The sequence below is a fragment of the Panthera pardus genome, unplaced genomic scaffold (assembly GCF_024362965.1).
Source record: "Panthera pardus isolate Hobbes unplaced genomic scaffold, ASM2436296v1 HiC_scaffold_27, whole genome shotgun sequence".
Classification (NCBI taxonomy): Eukaryota; Metazoa; Chordata; class Mammalia; order Carnivora; family Felidae; genus Panthera; species Panthera pardus.
The window spans coordinates 86,342,685-86,348,679 of NW_026526843.1; the positions used below are offsets into that span (position 1 = coordinate 86,342,685).

The 5,995-nt window shown below is 43.0% G+C and overlaps 1 pseudogene; it reads right to left on the reverse strand.

Moving 5' to 3' along the window:
• Positions 1–876: 876 nt before the first annotated feature.
• Positions 877–1,378, reverse strand: LOC109248117 (60S ribosomal protein L23a-like; annotated as a pseudogene).
• Between the last annotated feature and the right edge of the window lie 4,617 nt (positions 1,379–5,995).

Genomic DNA, 5,995 nt, shown 5'->3' on the forward strand with positions numbered 1-5,995 from the left:
GATTTATGTGTACTTGTTCACACTGTTCCCTTATTATCCTCTTGATGTTTGCAGTGTCTGTCGTGATAGCCTCTGTTTCATTTCTGATATTAGTAATTTGTGCCTTCTCTTTTCTCGTCAGTCTTGCTAGAGACTTGTCACTGTTTTTAAATTACACGATTTTTTTAAGGTTTATTTATTTTTGAGAGAGAGAGAGACAAGGAGACACAGGATCCGAAGCAGGCTCCAGGCTCCGAGCTGTCAGCACGGAGCCCCACGCAGGGCTCAAACTCGTGAACGGCGAGATCACGACCTGAGCCAAAGTCGGACGCTTAACCGACTGAGCCACCCAGGCATCCTGAGACTTATCGCTTTTATTGCTTTTTTCCAAGAATCAGCTCCTCATTCCATTGATTTTCTATACTGATTTTCTGTTTTCTGCTTCCTTTGGGCTTAATTTTGCTCTCCTTTATGAGGGTTCTTAAGATTAGGTGACCGATTTGAGATTTTTCCTTTTTTTAATGTAAGTGTTTAATGGTGAACAAAATCTCGTCTCAGCACTGGTTTGGTTTTCACATGCTATATTTTTATTTTCATCCACTTCAATGTATTTTTTTTTATTTCCTTTGAGACTTCCTCTTTGACCCATGGATTAGTTGTTTTCAAATGCTTGGATAGTTTCTGTTATCTTTCTGGTATTGATTTCTAGTTTGATTCTTTTGTAATCGGAGAACATGTTCTGACTTCCATTCTTTTCATTTTGTTGAGGTTTGTTTCATGGCCCAGAATATGAACCATCTTGTACTATGTCCCATAGATACTGCGTTATTTTGTGTGTGTGTGTGTGTGTGTGTGTGTGTGTGGTAAGATGTTTATATTTAGAATTAGCCAGCTGGGCTAAGTTTGGATGATCCCGCTTTTGTTGGCAACATCTAAAGCATCATAGTCAGGAGCCAGTTAAACATATGCCTCCTTCTCTTTATCGGGCCTGATCAGGATGCTGACCTTGGCCACCTCAAGTTGTAGAATTTCTTCACAGCCTGTTTGATCTGGTGTTTATTGCTTTTGACATCCACAATGAACACAGTGTGCTGTCACCTATCTTCCTGGCTGACTCAATGGTCAGGGGGAAGTTGACGATGGCATAATAGTCAAACCTGTTTCTCCTGGGGACGCTCTACTAAAGATATATTGGCTGCTTTGAGAGCCATAGTGGCTTGGGCCACTAGGAGTTGGGTGATGTCTGAATATTCCTCTTCTTTTTGTGGCTGTGAATTCCTTTCAGCACTGCTTCCTTGGCCTTCAAAGCCTCTGCTTTGGCTTTGGCTTTGGCTTTGGCTTTGGCTTTGGCTTTGGCTTTGGGAGGAGCAGGGGTTTCCTTATCCACTTTCAGTGCCATTTTTGTGCCATCGACACTTTAAAAGAATGTGTATTCTAGGGTGCCTGAGTGGCTCAGTCCGTTAGTCATCCAACTCTTGGTTTAGGCTCAGGTCATGATCTCATGGCTCGTGAGATCAAGCCTTGTGTCAGGCTCTACACTGACCGTACAGAGCCTGCTTGGGATTTTCTTTCTCCCTTTCTCTCTGCCCCTTCCCCACTTGTGTGCTTTCTCTCTCTCAAAATAAATAAATAAACATTTAAAAGAATGTGTATTCTGCTGTTATTGGATGGAATGTTTTATAAATGTTGATTACATCCTGTTGGTTGACGGTGTCTTAAGTTCTTATATATCCTTGATGATTGCCTAGAACTTTTATCAGTTGTTTAGAAAGTCGTTTTTTTTTTTAAGTTTATTTATTTTGGGGTGAGAGAGAGAGAGAGAGACACACAGCATGAGCAGGAGAGGGGCAGAAAGAGAGGGAGACACAGAGTCCGAAGCAAGCTCCAGGCTCCGAGCTGTCAGCACAGAGCCCGACACGGGGCTCAAACTAATAAACCGTGAGATCATGACCTGAGCCAAAGTCAGATGCTTTACCAACGGAACCATCCAGGCGCTCCTCAGTTGTTCACAGAGGGGTGTTGAAGTATCCAACTGCAACTGTATTAATTTTTGCTTCACATGTTTTGCAGTTCTGTTGGTTTATGCATACAAATTTAGGATTTCTTTGTCTTCTTGGTAGACTGGCTCTTTTATCATTATCTAAAATTCCTCTCGCTTCAAGGAATTTTTTTTTTAATTTTAAATATTTGTTTTTGAGAGAAGGACAGAGACAGAGTGTGAGCGGGGAAAGGGCAGAGAGAGAGGGAGACACAGCATCCAAAGGAGGCTCCAGGCTCTGAGCCATCAGCACGGAGCCCAATACGGGGCTTGAACTCACGAACCGTGAGATCATGACCTGAGCCGCAGTCGGACGCTCAACCGACTGAGCCACCCAGGTGCCCCATTAGTTGTTCATTTTAAAACTAAAGAAAGACTCAAGAAAATAATGAAGACTCAAGAAAATATTTTCTCATACAGAGATGAGTAAACTACAAAATGAGCTACTCTGGCTGTCAGGTTCAGTAGGTAGGTGTCTTAGTCTGGGCTCTCCGGAGAAACAAAATAGGATGTATGTATATTTTATTATCAGGAACTGGATTACCTGATTATGGAGGCTAAGAAGTGGTATCATTCCGGTCTAAGTCCCAGGGCCTGAGAACCAGGAGAGCTGATGGTATAGTTCCAATCTGAGCCTAAGTTTAAAGACAGGAGAAGAGTGATATCCCAGCTTGAAGACAGGCAGAGAGAGAATTCTCCCTTAGCATTTGCTCTATTCAGACCTTCAGTGAATTGAAGGTGGCCCGCCCACATGAGGGAGCACAATCTGCTTTACTCCGTCTACCAATCTCATCCAGACACAGCCACAGACACGCGGAAAAGGTTTAACCAAGTGTTTGGGCGCCCGGTGGCTCAGTCAAATTAATACATACAATTAACCATCAAAAGGGTAGGTTACTGGGGGGGTCTGGGTGGGGGGGGCGGTCCATCGGTTAAGCATCCGCCTTTTGGTCGGCTCAGATCATGATCTCACGGTTTGTGGGTTCAAGCCTCGCATCGGTCTCCCCCCGCCGCTGAGCACGGAGCGTGCTTAGGATTCTCTCTCTGTCTCCCTCTCTCTTTGCCCCTCCCCTGCTCTCTCTCTCTCTCTCAAAATAAATAAACATTGTTTAAGAGAAGTGTAGGTTACTGGTTTGACCAGAGAACATTTCTTTACGCACTCCTCCTCTCCACCCCACACACATTCCTTTAAAAGTAGTTCACATCATTGGTTATGTCCAAGGTAGCACGGAAAAGCTCTTGTAATTGCCTCCTGAAGCAAAAACACCCACAGACTCTGGGAACATTACTCTTGGTGAACTCCTCCTTAGCCACTGCGATTGTGAAAACACTCATTCATCCGTAAAGAGGAGACTCAATCAGAGCCAAGGAATGCGCTTCGATGCCCTACAGAAAATCCTTGTGCCAAAGCTAAGAGGTCGAGAAATAAATTAGTCCATTTGTAAATTCTGTGACCTGAAGGACAAATACCATTTCCTGAATCAGAAGTGTGGCTTAAGACATTCTAATTATGTGACCTTGGCTATTTCATAGGATAAATCTTTGGCCTAAAATCAGAGTATATCAAATGGTTCTAACGTGTGTAGTTTATAGGATGAGTGTCATTCTTACCCCGGATCTAGATGAATATGGAGACGGTCCTGCTGTATGCTTGACTGAATAAGTATATTCCCTCTGGAGCACACAGAGTAAAGCTCATATGCTTTCTTGGGAACTTTCCTTTCCATTTATGAACTGTTTCTTGGCTCTCAATGAACAAGACAGCCTTCATTTTGTTTGTCTATGTATCTGAACTTACTGGTCTCTTTTTCTTTCTTTCTTTCTTTTTCCACTTAGTTTTGTGGTTCCATCAATTGTTGTCGTCGTATATGTTTATGACGAGTGGCATTTATTACAATTACAGTCTCTAACTGATAGATCGTTACATAGATCTTTCTCTCTCGAAATTGTCGAAATCGTAAAAAGCATCAGAATGCAGGTACTCGTATCGCACCATAAATCTTTATATTTCACTCCTAGGCAGATAGAATTCTAAACGATGTTAGATGACAGGTTGGTATCTGAAATGATTAATCTACCCGTTCTTTCACACATGGCTATTTACAGGAAACATAGTCTTTAAATAGACAAGTTACCAATAGGTGCAATCCCTAAATGCATGGAGAAGTCATTGCAACGTGACTCCCTTTTTTGGATCTGTGATCTTATGACCTTTCAGACACCATTCTCCTCATCCAGAAAAAAATGGTTCGCTTGCAAGAGGCCCTTGGGCATAACATGACATTTACAATACATAGAGTGTGCATTTTATGTTTATTTCTCATGTACTTCCTTTGGTTAAAGACGAGTATGCAATCTACAACATCCAAATAAATGATTTGACATATTTTATACAGCACATGTTCAAGTAATTAATTTTCTCATGGAAATGTCATACCATTTAACTCATAGTTATGAGCCAAATATTTGTGCAGTGGTTTGTAATGAATATATGCATAATCGCAGATTGCCCTATTTTCTTTGTACTCAAATGTAATTTAAAGGGACAGAATCAGGGTGTAGCCGTCTTCTTATTGTTTAATGCTTGATGCATATGAGGCTCTCAGCAACTCCTTGTTGGATGAATAAATAAATGACTGACCGTTCTGGCAGACTTTATCAGATCCCAGGAGTTTAGGTTTTTGGTTAGTCTTATTGGAGTTTTATGACCAATTACTAACACAATTAACTGCACGTGACATGTTTTGAAAATACTTGGTTGTCAAAGAGTGCAGCAAAAATAATTATTGAGCTATATGAGCAAACCATGACTTAGAAACCAATTTACATGCATCAACTAGGGAACATCTGTCTCAGATTATTTCCAGTAGCAGATAACAGAAATAAGGCTCAAACCGGTTTAAAAATAGGGACATCTAGGGGCACCTGGGTGGCTCAGTCAGTTAAGTGATTAAGTGTCCGACTCTTGATTTCGGCTCGGGTCGTGGTCTCGTGGTTCGTGAGTTCAAGCCCCACATCGGGCTCTGCGCTGACAGTGCGGAGCCTGCTTGGAATTTCTCTCCCTCACACTCTCTCTGTCTCTCTACCTGCCCTCCTGCTTGCATTCTCTCTCAAAATAAATAAGTAAACATTAAAAAAATAATAGGGACATCTATCGACATGCCCAAAGGTAATGCAAGCTCGAGGCACCATTGAGCAGGACTTGAGAGGCTTTCTTTCTCTCAGTTCTCTGGGCTCTGACTTCTTTCATGTGTTTTTTTTTTTTGTCCTCGGTCTGACTTCCTTCCTGGTTACAAAGTGGCTGCCAGCGCCAGCATGCACATATTCAACAGGAGAGAATAAGAAAGCATCTCCCCCAGGGGCGCCTGGGTGGCTCAGTCGTTAAAGCTCAGGTCATGACCTCGTGGTTTGAGGTTCGGAGGTTCAAGTCCTGCATCGCATTGGGCTCTGTGTTGACAGCTCAGAACCTGGAGCCTGCTTCGGATTCCGTGTGTATCTCTCTCTCTCTCTCTGCCCCTCCCCTGCTCGCACTCTGTCTCTGTCTCTCTCGAAAATAAATAAGATGTTTAAAAAATTTTTTTAAAAACAAAAGGAAAGAAAGAAAGCATCTCCCCCAACCATGGACTTTTAAGTCCTTGCCTAGAGTGTGATTGGGTGGGCTAAGGTCATGTGGGCACAGCTGCTTGGGGAATGCCATACACCGATTGCCCATAAATCTGGGTTCTTGAAGGAATCGTTTGCAAAAACAGTACGATGACCTTGAATAGCTGGGAGTAATCAGGACCTATTCCTGGAGCTGAGGAAGGGGTCAGAGTTTCCTGAGTCCATTGGGTTCTGTGAAAATGAGGAGGGTGCTTGAACAGAATCAGGCTCGGTTCAGAAGAGGGAAATGGCACAAGCGGGGGAGGGACAGAGACAGAGAGAGAGGAGTGAGAGAATCCCAAGCAAGCTCCGCGCTGTCAGCTCAAGGCAGCGCTC